Here is a 19,258-nt window from a genome sequence, read left to right as displayed (position 1 = left end):
AATATGTGAATAGATTTTCCCACGCCCAACTTCATCGTTACATGTAGGCTACGGTGGTTGGTCACAGGTGAGGGAGGGTGTGTGGCAATTTTCCATATCAGCTCCTCAAATCCCGGTCGAAACTTTTAATTGTTCAATCAAAGGAAAACGAACGAGATAATTGATGTCATTAAATCAATTAAAAGTTAAGTTGACAAGCCTTGACAATGGTCCAGTTACAAGGAGGCACCATAACACGCGATGGGTAGCGGTCCAATTCGCATAGATCCCCTTGATAAATTGAACTGATGTAGTTGAACTTGGAATGGAGCACTGTCCACCACTGATGGACATCCCTGTTATTATAGTCATTGGTTATCATATCTCAGTGATCAAGGAAGAAATATCCTTTTCGATTAGTTGATCGGACACATTTTATATCACAACGGTGTGTCAGATTGTGTAGGATGGGGAGTGTGTGTCTGTCAACGTATACTCTGCATCGCTCAGGGCTTTCCCGTGCCAGTGTGTTTGTGTGAGCGGCTGAGTTTTTAAAAATTGTTGTGGTACTATGAGATTATCAAATGTCTCCAGTTAACATGTTTCCAGCATTCCTGGAGCAGGGGATGTGTGTGCCCTTCCGCCCTTCCCGATGGCTTTAAAGGCGTCCGCATGGTTCCCAGCCGAAACCGTTCGGAAGAGTTAGTGCATATATTATAACGATTCTTTTTTTTCGGTTGTTCGGGCACACGTTATTTTCTTGAGGCAAGCCGGAGTCTACGCACTTTCTTCGGTGACTGGTCAACAGTAGGGATTCTGCAGGAAAGTCTGTCATTTAACGAGATGACTCGTATTCATACACTTTATTTTAATTGAAATACTGCACCAAACAGCTTAGTTAGATTAGTTGTACACTGAACAAAAATGTAAACGCGACATGTAAAGTGTTGGACCCATGTTTCATGAGCAGAAATAAAAGATCACAGAAATTTTTCTTAAGACAAAAAGCTTTTCTCCCAAATTTGGTGCACAAATTTGTTTACATCCCTGTTAGTGATGTTTCTCCTTTGCCAAGATGATCCATCCACCTGACAGGTGTGGTATATCAAGAAGCTGATAAAACGGCATGATCATTACACAGGTGCACCTTGTGCTAGAGACAATAAAAGGCCACTTTAAAATGTGCCGTTCTGTCACACAACATAGGGCCACATATGTTGACGGAGCGTGTAATTGTCATACTGACTGCAGGAATGTCCACCAGAGCTGTTGCCAGATAATTTAATGTTCATTTCTCTACCATAAGAGCCAATTTCGGCTTGATCTGAAAATGTGGTCGGCGCCACCGTATGGATGGTGTGACTCAATTATGAAGCCTCTGTAGGCACACAGAGGTCAAATTGAGCTCCGTACCAGATCGCTGTGCGCCTTTCAAATTTTGTAAGAATGTGGAGGGCTCCGTATTGACGTGAATGTTTGTGATGGTAGGGAGGTCCTGTATGAACACAAACTGACTTCCACGACAACGTCCTTCACAACAGCTGTTCGGCAAACCGCATGACTTCTGCAGAGTAAATACTGTAAATACTGCACAGCCAATGCAGACGGCGGATTGAACATGCCTCGCCGTTCAGACCTCCATTGTCCTCCATCAGGTCTCACCACAGACCACTTTGTATTAGAGGTCGACCGATTATGATTTTTCAATACCGATACCGATTTATTGGAGGACAAAAAAAGCCGATACCGCACAGCCCTCCATGTGCTCGCCAGAGGTAGCCTGACTGCCATTAGGTACCGAGATGAGATCCTCAGACCCCTTGTGAGACCATATGCTGACACATGCACATTTGTGGCCTGCTGGAGGTCATTTTGCAGGGCTCTGGCAGTGCTCCTCCTGCTCCTCCTTGCATAAAGGCGGAGGTAGCGGTCCTGCTGCTTGGTTGTTGCCCTCCTACGGCCTCCTCCACGTCTCCTGATGTACTGGCCTGTCTCCTGGTAGCGCCTCCATTCTCTGGACACTACGCTGACAGACACAGCAAACCTTCTTGCCACAGCTCGCATTGATGTGCCATCCTGGATGAGATGCACTACCTGAGCCACTTGTGTGGGTTGTAGACTCCGTCTCATGCTACCACTAGAGTGAAAGCACCGCCAGCATTCAAAAGTGACCAAAACATCAGCCAGGAAGCATAGGAACTGAGAAGCGGTCTGTGGTCACCACCTGCAGAACCACTCCTTTATTGGGGGTGTCTTGCTAATTGCCTATAATTTCCACCTGTTGTCTATTCCATTTGCACAACAGCATGTGACATTTATTGTCAATCAGTGTTGCTTCCTAAGTGGACAGTTTGATTTCACAGAAGTGTGATTGACTTGGAGTTACATTGTGTTGTTTAAGTGTTCCCTTTATTTTTTTGAGCAGTATATATATATATATATATATATATATATATCATACACACACACATTTTTGTAATAATGACAATTGCAACAATACTGAATGAACAATGAACACTTTTATTTTAACTTAATATAATACATACACACACACAGCTCTGAAGTGACAATGATACTGAAGAGTCTGCATAGGAGACAAATACTCTCAACTGTTTGAATAAAAATAGAGTTTAAGTTACCTGTGAGGAATGTTGAAAACAAAAACTGTCATTTCTATATGCAGGAAATCCTATTTTAATAATGGGCATAGTAAGAATTGACGACCAAAGTGGGAGTCATAATTCCCATGACACCTAGCAAAATCTGAAAAGCGGTTCCTTCATTTATTCCATAGGATATTTTTAGATTCACTTAAAATAAGGTCTGTGTTTCGTGTAGGCTTACACCACCTTGCCAATTTTATAACTGTGTAGATATCCATAGGACAAGGTAACTCTGATCAATATTGGCTAAATATAAGCGAAGATAATTCTTTTTGTAGAGTGGATTTATGAAAATATGTTGACTTGACTTATCCTAGTGAGATTTACACGGGTATCAAAACGTTGAGGCGGTTTAAGCCTGCACGAAACACAGACCTTATTTGAAGTAGATCAAGACATTCTCTATGGAAGACATGAACGGTAACATAACGAAGGAACCCCTGTCAAGTTCAGCCGCAAGTTATTACAGGAATTATAACGCGTCGACTATTTCTCTCTAAACCGTATACCTTTGACTAATACGGAAACTATCACCTCGAAAGCAAAACGTTTATTCCGTTCCGTATTTTATCTAACGGGTGGCATCCATGAGTCTAAATATTCCTGTTACATTGCACAACCTTCAATGTTGTCATAATTACGTAAAATTATGGCAAATTAGTTCGCAAAGAGCCAGGCGGCCCAAACTGTTGCATATACCCTGACTCTGCGTGCAATGAACGCAAGAGAAATGACACCATTTCACCTGGTTAATATTGCCTGCTAACCTGGATTTCTTTTAGCTAAATATGCAGGTTTAAAAATATATACTTGTGTATTGATTTTAAGAAAGGCATTGATGTTTATGGTTAAGTACATATTGGAGCAATGACAGTCATTGATTGATTGTTTTTTATAAGTTTAATGCTAGCTAGCAATTTACCTTAGCCAACTGCATTCGCGGCACAGGCAGGCTCCTCGTGGAGTGCAATGTAATCAGTGTTAGAGCATTGGACTAGTTAACTGTAAGGTTGCAAGATTGGGTCCCCCTAGCTGACAAGGTTAAAAATCTGTCGTTCTGCCTCCTAGGCCGTCATTGAAAATAAGAATGTGTTCTTAACTGACTTGCCTAGTTAAATAAAGATTGATTAAAGGTGTAAAAAAAAAAAAAAAAAAATACCAATTTCGATTAATCGGTCGACCTCTACTTTGTATGGCATCGTGTGGGTGAGTGGTTTGCTGATGTCAATGTTGTGACGAGTGCCTTGTGGTGGTGGGGTTATGGTGTGGGCAGGCATAAGCTACGGACAATGAACACAATTGCATTTTATCGATGGTAATTTGAATGCACAGAGAACGTGACGAGATCCAGAGGCCCATTGTCGTGCCATTCATCCGCTGCCATCACCTCATGTTTCAACAGTACAATGCACAGCGTCATGTCGCAAGGATCTGTACATAATTCCTGGAAGCTGAAAATGTCCAAGTTCTTCCATGGCCTGCATACTCAACAGACGTGTCACCCATTAAGCATGTTTGGGATGTTCTGGATCGACGTGTACGACAGCGTGTTCCAGTCCCCACCAATATCCAGCAACTTCGCACAGCCTCTGAAGAGGAGTGGGACAACATTCCACAGGCCACAATCAACAGCCTGATCAAGTCAATGTGAAGGAGATGTCGCACTGCATGTGTTAAATGGTGGTCGCACCAGATACTGTCTGGTTTTCTGATCCATGACAACAGATGCAGATCTGTATTCCCAGTCATGTGAAATCCATATTTTAGGTTCTAATTCATTTATTTAAATTGACTGATTTCCTTATGAACTGTAACTCAGTAAATAATTTTAAATTGTTGCATTCATATTTTTCTTTAGTATAAAATTGCGCGACTACGATCTCGGCAAAAACGTCAATTAATTTTTATTTTATTTATTTTTATTTTACCGTTATTTTACCAGGTAAGTTGACTGAGAACACGTTCTCATTTGCAGCAACGACCTGGGGAATAGTTACAGGGGAGAGGAGGGGGATGAATGAGCCAATTGTAAACTGGGGATTATTAGGTGACCGTGATGGTTGAGGGCCAGATTGGGAATTTAGCCAGGACACCGGGGTTAACACCCCTACTCTTACGATAAGTGCCATGGGATCTTTAATGACCTCAGAGAGTCAGGACACCCGTTTAACGTCCCATCCGAAAGACGGCACCCTACACAGAGCAGTGTCCCCAATCACTGCCCTGGGGCATTGGGATCTTTGTTTAGACCAGAGGAAAGAGTGCCTCCTACTGGCCCTCCAACACCACTTCCAGCAGCACCTGGTCTCCCATCCAGGGACTGACCAGGACCAACCCTGCTTAGCTTCAGAAGCAAGCCAGCAGTGGTATGCAGGGTGGTATGCTGCTGGCAGTTAATTAATTAATGACACAACCTCCAACCTTCAAATTTTGTAAGAATGTGGAGGGCTCCGTATTGACGTGAATGTTTGTGATGGTAGGGAGGTCCTGTATGAACACAAACTGACTTCCACGACAACGTCCTTCACAACAGCTGTTCGGCAAACCGCATGACTTCTGCAGAGTAAATACTGTAAATACTGCACAGCCAATGCAGACGGCGGATTGAACATGCCTCGCCGTTCAGACCTCCATTGTCCTCCATCAGGTCTCACCACAGACCACTTTGTATTAGAGGTCGACCGATTATGATTTTTCAATACCGATACCGATTTATTGGAGGACAAAAAAAGCCGATACCGCACAGCCCTCCATGTGCTCGCCAGAGGTAGCCTGACTGCCATTAGGTACCGAGATGAGATCCTCAGACCCCTTGTGAGACCATATGCTGACACATGCACATTTGTGGCCTGCTGGAGGTCATTTTGCAGGGCTCTGGCAGTGCTCCTCCTGCTCCTCCTTGCATAAAGGCGGAGGTAGCGGTCCTGCTGCTTGGTTGTTGCCCTCCTACGGCCTCCTCCACGTCTCCTGATGTACTGGCCTGTCTCCTGGTAGCGCCTCCATTCTCTGGACACTACGCTGACAGACACAGCAAACCTTCTTGCCACAGCTCGCATTGATGTGCCATCCTGGATGAGATGCACTACCTGAGCCACTTGTGTGGGTTGTAGACTCCGTCTCATGCTACCACTAGAGTGAAAGCACCGCCAGCATTCAAAAGTGACCAAAACATCAGCCAGGAAGCATAGGAACTGAGAAGCGGTCTGTGGTCACCACCTGCAGAACCACTCCTTTATTGGGGGTGTCTTGCTAATTGCCTATAATTTCCACCTGTTGTCTATTCCATTTGCACAACAGCATGTGACATTTATTGTCAATCAGTGTTGCTTCCTAAGTGGACAGTTTGATTTCACAGAAGTGTGATTGACTTGGAGTTACATTGTGTTGTTTAAGTGTTCCCTTTATTTTTTTGAGCAGTGTATATATATATATATATATATATATATATATATCATACACACACACATTTTTGTAATAATGACAATTGCAACAATACTGAATGAACAATGAACACTTTTATTTTAACTTAATATAATACATACACACACACAGCTCTGAAGTGACAATGATACTGAAGAGTCTGCATAGGAGACAAATACTCTCAACTGTTTGAATAAAAATAGAGTTTAAGTTACCTGTGAGGAATGTTGAAAACAAAAACTGTCATTTCTATATGCAGGAAATCCTATTTTAATAATGGGCATAGTAAGAATTGACGACCAAAGTGGGAGTCATAATTCCCATGACACCTAGCAAAATCTGAAAAGCGGTTCCTTCATTTATTCCATAGGATATTTTTAGATTCACTTAAAATAAGGTCTGTGTTTCGTGTAGGCTTACACCACCTTGCCAATTTTATAACTGTGTAGATATCCATAGGACAAGGTAACTCTGATCAATATTGGCTAAATATAAGCGAAGATAATTCTTTTTGTAGAGTGGATTTATGAAAATATGTTGACTTGACTTATCCTAGTGAGATTTACACGGGTATCAAAACGTTGAGGCGGTTTAAGCCTGCACGAAACACAGACCTTATTTGAAGTAGATCAAGACATTCTCTATGGAAGACATGAACGGTAACATAACGAAGGAACCCCTGTCAAGTTCAGCCGCAAGTTATTACAGGAATTATAACGCGTCGACTATTTCTCTCTAAACCGTATACCTTTGACTAATACGGAAACTATCACCTCGAAAGCAAAACGTTTATTCCGTTCCGTATTTTATCTAACGGGTGGCATCCATGAGTCTAAATATTCCTGTTACATTGCACAACCTTCAATGTTGTCATAATTACGTAAAATTATGGCAAATTAGTTCGCAAAGAGCCAGGCGGCCCAAACTGTTGCATATACCCTGACTCTGCGTGCAATGAACGCAAGAGAAATGACACCATTTCACCTGGTTAATATTGCCTGCTAACCTGGATTTCTTTTAGCTAAATATGCAGGTTTAAAAATATATACTTGTGTATTGATTTTAAGAAAGGCATTGATGTTTATGGTTAAGTACATATTGGAGCAATGACAGTCATTGATTGATTGTTTTTTATAAGTTTAATGCTAGCTAGCAATTTACCTTAGCCAACTGCATTCGCGGCACAGGCAGGCTCCTCGTGGAGTGCAATGTAATCAGTGTTAGAGCATTGGACTAGTTAACTGTAAGGTTGCAAGATTGGGTCCCCCTAGCTGACAAGGTTAAAAATCTGTCGTTCTGCCTCCTAGGCCGTCATTGAAAATAAGAATGTGTTCTTAACTGACTTGCCTAGTTAAATAAAGATTGATTAAAGGTGTAAAAAAAAATAAAAATAAAAATACCAATTTCGATTAATCGGTCGACCTCTACTTTGTATGGCATCGTGTGGGTGAGTGGTTTGCTGATGTCAATGTTGTGACGAGTGCCTTGTGGTGGTGGGGTTATGGTGTGGGCAGGCATAAGCTACGGACAATGAACACAATTGCATTTTATCGATGGTAATTTGAATGCACAGAGAACGTGACGAGATCCAGAGGCCCATTGTCGTGCCATTCATCCGCTGCCATCACCTCATGTTTCAACAGTACAATGCACAGCGTCATGTCGCAAGGATCTGTACATAATTCCTGGAAGCTGAAAATGTCCAAGTTCTTCCATGGCCTGCATACTCAACAGACGTGTCACCCATTAAGCATGTTTGGGATGTTCTGGATCGACGTGTACGACAGCGTGTTCCAGTCCCCACCAATATCCAGCAACTTCGCACAGCCTCTGAAGAGGAGTGGGACAACATTCCACAGGCCACAATCAACAGCCTGATCAAGTCAATGTGAAGGAGATGTCGCACTGCATGTGTTAAATGGTGGTCGCACCAGATACTGTCTGGTTTTCTGATCCATGACAACAGATGCAGATCTGTATTCCCAGTCATGTGAAATCCATATTTTAGGTTCTAATTCATTTATTTAAATTGACTGATTTCCTTATGAACTGTAACTCAGTAAATAATTTTAAATTGTTGCATTCATATTTTTCTTTAGTATAAAATTGCGCGACTACGATCTCGGCAAAAACGTCAATTAATTTTTATTTTATTTATTTTTATTTTACCGTTATTTTACCAGGTAAGTTGACTGAGAACACGTTCTCATTTGCAGCAACAACCTGGGGAATAGTTACAGGGGAGAGGAGGGGGATGAATGAGCCAATTGTAAACTGGGGATTATTAGGTGACCGTGATGGTTGAGGGCCAGATTGGGAATTTAGCCAGGACACCGGGGTTAACACCCCTACTCTTACGATAAGTGCCATGGGATCTTTAATGACCTCAGAGAGTCAGGACACCCGTTTAACGTCCCATCCGAAAGACGGCACCCTACACAGAGCAGTGTCCCCAATCACTGCCCTGGGGCATTGGGATCTTTGTTTAGACCAGAGGAAAGAGTGCCTCCTACTGGCCCTCCAACACCACTTCCAGCAGCACCTGGTCTCCCATCCAGGGACTGACCAGGACCAACCCTGCTTAGCTTCAGAAGCAAGCCAGCAGTGGTATGCAGGGTGGTATGCTGCTGGCAGTTAATTAATTAATGACACAACCTCCAACCTTCAAATTTTGTAAGAATGTGGAGGGCTCCGTATTGACGTGAATGTTTGTGATGGTAGGGAGGTCCTGTATGAACACAAACTGACTTCCACGACAACGTCCTTCACAACAGCTGTTCGGCAAACCGCATGACTTCTGCAGAGTAAATACTGTAAATACTGCACAGCCAATGCAGACGGCGGATTGAACATGCCTCGCCGTTCAGACCTCCATTGTCCTCCATCAGGTCTCACCACAGACCACTTTGTATTAGAGGTCGACCGATTATGATTTTTCAATACCGATACCGATTTATTGGAGGACAAAAAAAGCCGATACCGCACAGCCCTCCATGTGCTCGCCAGAGGTAGCCTGACTGCCATTAGGTACCGAGATGAGATCCTCAGACCCCTTGTGAGACCATATGCTGACACATGCACATTTGTGGCCTGCTGGAGGTCATTTTGCAGGGCTCTGGCAGTGCTCCTCCTGCTCCTCCTTGCATAAAGGCGGAGGTAGCGGTCCTGCTGCTTGGTTGTTGCCCTCCTACGGCCTCCTCCACGTCTCCTGATGTACTGGCCTGTCTCCTGGTAGCGCCTCCATTCTCTGGACACTACGCTGACAGACACAGCAAACCTTCTTGCCACAGCTCGCATTGATGTGCCATCCTGGATGAGATGCACTACCTGAGCCACTTGTGTGGGTTGTAGACTCCGTCTCATGCTACCACTAGAGTGAAAGCACCGCCAGCATTCAAAAGTGACCAAAACATCAGCCAGGAAGCATAGGAACTGAGAAGCGGTCTGTGGTCACCACCTGCAGAACCACTCCTTTATTGGGGGTGTCTTGCTAATTGCCTATAATTTCCACCTGTTGTCTATTCCATTTGCACAACAGCATGTGACATTTATTGTCAATCAGTGTTGCTTCCTAAGTGGACAGTTTGATTTCACAGAAGTGTGATTGACTTGGAGTTACATTGTGTTGTTTAAGTGTTCCCTTTATTTTTTTGAGCAGTGTATATATATATATATATATATATATATATATATCATACACACACACATTTTTGTAATAATGACAATTGCAACAATACTGAATGAACAATGAACACTTTTATTTTAACTTAATATAATACATACACACACACAGCTCTGAAGTGACAATGATACTGAAGAGTCTGCATAGGAGACAAATACTCTCAACTGTTTGAATAAAAATAGAGTTTAAGTTACCTGTGAGGAATGTTGAAAACAAAAACTGTCATTTCTATATGCAGGAAATCCTATTTTAATAATGGGCATAGTAAGAATTGACGACCAAAGTGGGAGTCATAATTCCCATGACACCTAGCAAAATCTGAAAAGCGGTTCCTTCATTTATTCCATAGGATATTTTTAGATTCACTTAAAATAAGGTCTGTGTTTCGTGTAGGCTTACACCACCTTGCCAATTTTATAACTGTGTAGATATCCATAGGACAAGGTAACTCTGATCAATATTGGCTAAATATAAGCGAAGATAATTCTTTTTGTAGAGTGGATTTATGAAAATATGTTGACTTGACTTATCCTAGTGAGATTTACACGGGTATCAAAACGTTGAGGCGGTTTAAGCCTGCACGAAACACAGACCTTATTTGAAGTAGATCAAGACATTCTCTATGGAAGACATGAACGGTAACATAACGAAGGAACCCCTGTCAAGTTCAGCCGCAAGTTATTACAGGAATTATAACGCGTCGACTATTTCTCTCTAAACCGTATACCTTTGACTAATACGGAAACTATCACCTCGAAAGCAAAACGTTTATTCCGTTCCGTATTTTATCTAACGGGTGGCATCCATGAGTCTAAATATTCCTGTTACATTGCACAACCTTCAATGTTGTCATAATTACGTAAAATTATGGCAAATTAGTTCGCAAAGAGCCAGGCGGCCCAAACTGTTGCATATACCCTGACTCTGCGTGCAATGAACGCAAGAGAAATGACACCATTTCACCTGGTTAATATTGCCTGCTAACCTGGATTTCTTTTAGCTAAATATGCAGGTTTAAAAATATATACTTGTGTATTGATTTTAAGAAAGGCATTGATGTTTATGGTTAAGTACATATTGGAGCAATGACAGTCATTGATTGATTGTTTTTTATAAGTTTAATGCTAGCTAGCAATTTACCTTAGCCAACTGCATTCGCGGCACAGGCAGGCTCCTCGTGGAGTGCAATGTAATCAGTGTTAGAGCATTGGACTAGTTAACTGTAAGGTTGCAAGATTGGGTCCCCCTAGCTGACAAGGTTAAAAATCTGTCGTTCTGCCTCCTAGGCCGTCATTGAAAATAAGAATGTGTTCTTAACTGACTTGCCTAGTTAAATAAAGATTGATTAAAGGTGTAAAAAAAAAAAAAAAAAAAAATACCAATTTCGATTAATCGGTCGACCTCTACTTTGTATGGCATCGTGTGGGTGAGTGGTTTGCTGATGTCAATGTTGTGACGAGTGCCTTGTGGTGGTGGGGTTATGGTGTGGGCAGGCATAAGCTACGGACAATGAACACAATTGCATTTTATCGATGGTAATTTGAATGCACAGAGAACGTGACGAGATCCAGAGGCCCATTGTCGTGCCATTCATCCGCTGCCATCACCTCATGTTTCAACAGTACAATGCACAGCGTCATGTCGCAAGGATCTGTACATAATTCCTGGAAGCTGAAAATGTCCAAGTTCTTCCATGGCCTGCATACTCAACAGACGTGTCACCCATTAAGCATGTTTGGGATGTTCTGGATCGACGTGTACGACAGCGTGTTCCAGTCCCCACCAATATCCAGCAACTTCGCACAGCCTCTGAAGAGGAGTGGGACAACATTCCACAGGCCACAATCAACAGCCTGATCAAGTCAATGTGAAGGAGATGTCGCACTGCATGTGTTAAATGGTGGTCGCACCAGATACTGTCTGGTTTTCTGATCCATGACAACAGATGCAGATCTGTATTCCCAGTCATGTGAAATCCATATTTTAGGTTCTAATTCATTTATTTAAATTGACTGATTTCCTTATGAACTGTAACTCAGTAAATAATTTTAAATTGTTGCATTCATATTTTTCTTTAGTATAAAATTGCGCGACTACGATCTCGGCAAAAACGTCAATTAATTTTTATTTTATTTATTTTTATTTTACCGTTATTTTACCAGGTAAGTTGACTGAGAACACGTTCTCATTTGCAGCAACGACCTGGGGAATAGTTACAGGGGAGAGGAGGGGGATGAATGAGCCAATTGTAAACTGGGGATTATTAGGTGACCGTGATGGTTGAGGGCCAGATTGGGAATTTAGCCAGGACACCGGGGTTAACACCCCTACTCTTACGATAAGTGCCATGGGATCTTTAATGACCTCAGAGAGTCAGGACACCCGTTTAACGTCCCATCCGAAAGACGGCACCCTACACAGAGCAGTGTCCCCAATCACTGCCCTGGGGCATTGGGATCTTTGTTTAGACCAGAGGAAAGAGTGCCTCCTACTGGCCCTCCAACACCACTTCCAGCAGCACCTGGTCTCCCATCCAGGGACTGACCAGGACCAACCCTGCTTAGCTTCAGAAGCAAGCCAGCAGTGGTATGCAGGGTGGTATGCTGCTGGCAGTTAATTAATTAATGACACAACCTCCAACCTTCAAATTTTGTAAGAATGTGGAGGGCTCCGTATTGACGTGAATGTTTGTGATGGTAGGGAGGTCCTGTATGAACACAAACTGACTTCCACGACAACGTCCTTCACAACAGCTGTTCGGCAAACCGCATGACTTCTGCAGAGTAAATACTGTAAATACTGCACAGCCAATGCAGACGGCGGATTGAACATGCCTCGCCGTTCAGACCTCCATTGTCCTCCATCAGGTCTCACCACAGACCACTTTGTATTAGAGGTCGACCGATTATGATTTTTCAATACCGATACCGATTTATTGGAGGACAAAAAAAGCCGATACCGCACAGCCCTCCATGTGCTCGCCAGAGGTAGCCTGACTGCCATTAGGTACCGAGATGAGATCCTCAGACCCCTTGTGAGACCATATGCTGACACATGCACATTTGTGGCCTGCTGGAGGTCATTTTGCAGGGCTCTGGCAGTGCTCCTCCTGCTCCTCCTTGCATAAAGGCGGAGGTAGCGGTCCTGCTGCTTGGTTGTTGCCCTCCTACGGCCTCCTCCACGTCTCCTGATGTACTGGCCTGTCTCCTGGTAGCGCCTCCATTCTCTGGACACTACGCTGACAGACACAGCAAACCTTCTTGCCACAGCTCGCATTGATGTGCCATCCTGGATGAGATGCACTACCTGAGCCACTTGTGTGGGTTGTAGACTCCGTCTCATGCTACCACTAGAGTGAAAGCACCGCCAGCATTCAAAAGTGACCAAAACATCAGCCAGGAAGCATAGGAACTGAGAAGCGGTCTGTGGTCACCACCTGCAGAACCACTCCTTTATTGGGGGTGTCTTGCTAATTGCCTATAATTTCCACCTGTTGTCTATTCCATTTGCACAACAGCATGTGACATTTATTGTCAATCAGTGTTGCTTCCTAAGTGGACAGTTTGATTTCACAGAAGTGTGATTGACTTGGAGTTACATTGTGTTGTTTAAGTGTTCCCTTTATTTTTTTGAGCAGTGTATATATATATATATATATATATATATATATCATACACACACACATTTTTGTAATAATGACAATTGCAACAATACTGAATGAACAATGAACACTTTTATTTTAACTTAATATAATACATACACACACACAGCTCTGAAGTGACAATGATACTGAAGAGTCTGCATAGGAGACAAATACTCTCAACTGTTTGAATAAAAATAGAGTTTAAGTTACCTGTGAGGAATGTTGAAAACAAAAACTGTCATTTCTATATGCAGGAAATCCTATTTTAATAATGGGCATAGTAAGAATTGACGACCAAAGTGGGAGTCATAATTCCCATGACACCTAGCAAAATCTGAAAAGCGGTTCCTTCATTTATTCCATAGGATATTTTTAGATTCACTTAAAATAAGGTCTGTGTTTCGTGTAGGCTTACACCACCTTGCCAATTTTATAACTGTGTAGATATCCATAGGACAAGGTAACTCTGATCAATATTGGCTAAATATAAGCGAAGATAATTCTTTTTGTAGAGTGGATTTATGAAAATATGTTGACTTGACTTATCCTAGTGAGATTTACACGGGTATCAAAACGTTGAGGCGGTTTAAGCCTGCACGAAACACAGACCTTATTTGAAGTAGATCAAGACATTCTCTATGGAAGACATGAACGGTAACATAACGAAGGAACCCCTGTCAAGTTCAGCCGCAAGTTATTACAGGAATTATAACGCGTCGACTATTTCTCTCTAAACCGTATACCTTTGACTAATACGGAAACTATCACCTCGAAAGCAAAACGTTTATTCCGTTCCGTATTTTATCTAACGGGTGGCATCCATGAGTCTAAATATTCCTGTTACATTGCACAACCTTCAATGTTGTCATAATTACGTAAAATTATGGCAAATTAGTTCGCAAAGAGCCAGGCGGCCCAAACTGTTGCATATACCCTGACTCTGCGTGCAATGAACGCAAGAGAAATGACACCATTTCACCTGGTTAATATTGCCTGCTAACCTGGATTTCTTTTAGCTAAATATGCAGGTTTAAAAATATATACTTGTGTATTGATTTTAAGAAAGGCATTGATGTTTATGGTTAAGTACATATTGGAGCAATGACAGTCATTGATTGATTGTTTTTTATAAGTTTAATGCTAGCTAGCAATTTACCTTAGCCAACTGCATTCGCGGCACAGGCAGGCTCCTCGTGGAGTGCAATGTAATCAGTGTTAGAGCATTGGACTAGTTAACTGTAAGGTTGCAAGATTGGGTCCCCCTAGCTGACAAGGTTAAAAATCTGTCGTTCTGCCTCCTAGGCCGTCATTGAAAATAAGAATGTGTTCTTAACTGACTTGCCTAGTTAAATAAAGATTGATTAAAGGTGTAAAAAAAAAAAAAAAAAAATACCAATTTCGATTAATCGGTCGACCTCTACTTTGTATGGCATCGTGTGGGTGAGTGGTTTGCTGATGTCAATGTTGTGACGAGTGCCTTGTGGTGGTGGGGTTATGGTGTGGGCAGGCATAAGCTACGGACAATGAACACAATTGCATTTTATCGATGGTAATTTGAATGCACAGAGAACGTGACGAGATCCAGAGGCCCATTGTCGTGCCATTCATCCGCTGCCATCACCTCATGTTTCAACAGTACAATGCACAGCGTCATGTCGCAAGGATCTGTACATAATTCCTGGAAGCTGAAAATGTCCAAGTTCTTCCATGGCCTGCATACTCAACAGACGTGTCACCCATTAAGCATGTTTGGGATGTTCTGGATCGACGTGTACGACAGCGTGTTCCAGTCCCCACCAATATCCAGCAACTTCGCACAGCCTCTGAAGAGGAGTGGGACAACATTCCACAGGCCACAATCAACAGCCTGATCAAGTCAATGTGAAGGAGATGTCGCACTGCATGTGTTAAATGGTGGTCGCACCAGATACTGTCTGGTTTTCTGATCCATGACAACAGATGCAGATCTGTATTCCCAGTCATGTGAAATCCATATTTTAGGTTCTAATTCATTTATTTAAATTGACTGATTTCCTTATGAACTGTAACTCAGTAAATAATTTTAAATTGTTGCATTCATATTTTTCTTTAGTATAAAATTGCGCGACTACGATCTCGGCAAAAACGTCAATTAATTTTTATTTTATTTATTTTTATTTTACCGTTATTTTACCAGGTAAGTTGACTGAGAACACGTTCTCATTTGCAGCAACGACCTGGGGAATAGTTACAGGGGAGAGGAGGGGGATGAATGAGCCAATTGTAAACTGGGGATTATTAGGTGACCGTGATGGTTGAGGGCCAGATTGGGAATTTAGCCAGGACACCGGGGTTAACACCCCTACTCTTACGATAAGTGCCATGGGATCTTTAATGACCTCAGAGAGTCAGGACACCCGTTTAACGTCCCATCCGAAAGACGGCACCCTACACAGAGCAGTGTCCCCAATCACTGCCCTGGGGCATTGGGATCTTTGTTTAGACCAGAGGAAAGAGTGCCTCCTACTGGCCCTCCAACACCACTTCCAGCAGCACCTGGTCTCCCATCCAGGGACTGACCAGGACCAACCCTGCTTAGCTTCAGAAGCAAGCCAGCAGTGGTATGCAGGGTGGTATGCTGCTGGCAGTTAATTAATTAATGACACAACCTCCAACCTTCAAATTTTGTAAGAATGTGGAGGGCTCCGTATTGACGTGAATGTTTGTGATGGTAGGGAGGTCCTGTATGAACACAAACTGACTTCCACGACAACGTCCTTCACAACAGCTGTTCGGCAAACCGCATGACTTCTGCAGAGTAAATACTGTAAATACTGCACAGCCAATGCAGACGGCGGATTGAACATGCCTCGCCGTTCAGACCTCCATTGTCCTCCATCAGGTCTCACCACAGACCACTTTGTATTAGAGGTCGACCGATTATGATTTTTCAATACCGATACCGATTTATTGGAGGACAAAAAAAGCCGATACCGCACAGCCCTCCATGTGCTCGCCAGAGGTAGCCTGACTGCCATTAGGTACCGAGATGAGATCCTCAGACCCCTTGTGAGACCATATGCTGACACATGCACATTTGTGGCCTGCTGGAGGTCATTTTGCAGGGCTCTGGCAGTGCTCCTCCTGCTCCTCCTTGCATAAAGGCGGAGGTAGCGGTCCTGCTGCTTGGTTGTTGCCCTCCTACGGCCTCCTCCACGTCTCCTGATGTACTGGCCTGTCTCCTGGTAGCGCCTCCATTCTCTGGACACTACGCTGACAGACACAGCAAACCTTCTTGCCACAGCTCGCATTGATGTGCCATCCTGGATGAGATGCACTACCTGAGCCACTTGTGTGGGTTGTAGACTCCGTCTCATGCTACCACTAGAGTGAAAGCACCGCCAGCATTCAAAAGTGACCAAAACATCAGCCAGGAAGCATAGGAACTGAGAAGCGGTCTGTGGTCACCACCTGCAGAACCACTCCTTTATTGGGGGTGTCTTGCTAATTGCCTATAATTTCCACCTGTTGTCTATTCCATTTGCACAACAGCATGTGACATTTATTGTCAATCAGTGTTGCTTCCTAAGTGGACAGTTTGATTTCACAGAAGTGTGATTGACTTGGAGTTACATTGTGTTGTTTAAGTGTTCCCTTTATTTTTTTGAGCAGTGTATATATATATATATATATATATATATATATATCATACACACACACATTTTTGTAATAATGACAATTGCAACAATACTGAATGAACAATGAACACTTTTATTTTAACTTAATATAATACATACACACACACAGCTCTGAAGTGACAATGATACTGAAGAGTCTGCATAGGAGACAAATACTCTCAACTGTTTGAATAAAAATAGAGTTTAAGTTACCTGTGAGGAATGTTGAAAACAAAAACTGTCATTTCTATATGCAGGAAATCCTATTTTAATAATGGGCATAGTAAGAATTGACGACCAAAGTGGGAGTCATAATTCCCATGACACCTAGCAAAATCTGAAAAGCGGTTCCTTCATTTATTCCATAGGATATTTTTAGATTCACTTAAAATAAGGTCTGTGTTTCGTGTAGGCTTACACCACCTTGCCAATTTTATAACTGTGTAGATATCCATAGGACAAGGTAACTCTGATCAATATTGGCTAAATATAAGCGAAGATAATTCTTTTTGTAGAGTGGATTTATGAAAATATGTTGACTTGACTTATCCTAGTGAGATTTACACGGGTATCAAAACGTTGAGGCGGTTTAAGCCTGCACGAAACACAGACCTTATTTGAAGTAGATCAAGACATTCTCTATGGAAGACATGAACGGTAACATAACGAAGGAACCCCTGTCAAGTTCAGCCGCAAGTTATTACAGGAATTATAACGCGTCGACTATTTCTCTCTAAACCGTATACCTTTGACTAATACGGAAACTATCACCTCGAAAGCAAAACGTTTATTCCGTTCCGTATTTTATCTAACGGGTGGCATCCATGAGTCTAAATATTCCTGTTACATTGCACAACCTTCAATGTTGTCATAATTACGTAAAATTATGGCAAATTAGTTCGCAAAGAGCCAGGCGGCCCAAACTGTTGCATATACCCTGACTCTGCGTGCAATGAACGCAAGAGAAATGACACCATTTCACCTGGTTAATATTGCCTGCTAACCTGGATTTCTTTTAGCTAAATATGCAGGTTTAAAAATATATACTTGTGTATTGATTTTAAGAAAGGCATTGATGTTTATGGTTAAGTACATATTGGAGCAATGACAGTCATTGATTGATTGTTTTTTATAAGTTTAATGCTAGCTAGCAATTTACCTTAGCCAACTGCATTCGCGGCACAGGCAGGCTCCTCGTGGAGTGCAATGTAATCAGTGTTAGAGCATTGGACTAGTTAACTGTAAGGTTGCAAGATTGGGTCCCCCTAGCTGACAAGGTTAAAAATCTGTCGTTCTGCCTCCTAGGCCGTCATTGAAAATAAGAATGTGTTCTTAACTGACTTGCCTAGTTAAATAAAGATTGATTAAAGGTGTAAAAAAAAATAAAAATAAAAATACCAATTTCGATTAATCGGTCGACCTCTACTTTGTATGGCATCGTGTGGGTGAGTGGTTTGCTGATGTCAATGTTGTGACGAGTGCCTTGTGGTGGTGGGGTTATGGTGTGGGCAGGCATAAGCTACGGACAATGAACACAATTGCATTTTATCGATGGTAATTTGAATGCACAGAGAACGTGACGAGATCCAGAGGCCCATTGTCGTGCCATTCATCCGCTGCCATCACCTCATGTTTCAACAGTACAATGCACAGCGTCATGTCGCAAGGATCTGTACATAATTCCTGGAAGCTGAAAATGTCCAAGTTCTTCCATGGCCTGCATACTCAACAGACGTGTCACCCATTAAGCATGTTTGGGATGTTCTGGATCGACGTGTACGACAGCGTGTTCCAGTCCCCACCAATATCCAGCAACTTCGCACAGCCTCTGAAGAGGAGTGGGACAACATTCCACAGGCCACAATCAACAGCCTGATCAAGTCAATGTGAAGGAGATGTCGCACTGCATGTGTTAAATGGTGGTCGCACCAGATACTGTCTGGTTTTCTGATCCATGACAACAGATGCAGATCTGTATTCCCAGTCATGTGAAATCCATATTTTAGGTTCTAATTCATTTATTTAAATTGACTGATTTCCTTATGAACTGTAACTCAGTAAATAATTTTAAATTGTTGCATTCATATTTTTCTTTAGTATAAAATTGCGCGACTACGATCTCGGCAAAAACGTCAATTAATTTTTATTTTATTTATTTTTATTTTACCGTTATTTTACCAGGTAAGTTGACTGAGAACACGTTCTCATTTGCAGC

At 42.4% G+C, this 19,258-nt stretch overlaps 1 protein-coding gene across 1 annotated transcript in view; it reads left to right on the top strand.

Moving 5' to 3' along the window:
• The window catches only part of ptgfrnb (prostaglandin F2 receptor inhibitor b), a 75,459-nt gene that overhangs the window by 624 nt on the left and 55,577 nt on the right, over positions 1–19,258 (top strand). The window lies entirely within an intron of this gene.

The sequence above is a fragment of the Salvelinus alpinus genome, chromosome 10 (assembly GCF_045679555.1).
Source record: "Salvelinus alpinus chromosome 10, SLU_Salpinus.1, whole genome shotgun sequence".
NCBI lineage: Eukaryota > Metazoa > Chordata > Actinopteri > Salmoniformes > Salmonidae > Salvelinus > Salvelinus alpinus.
This window is presented reverse-complemented; position numbering and strand designations above follow the sequence as displayed.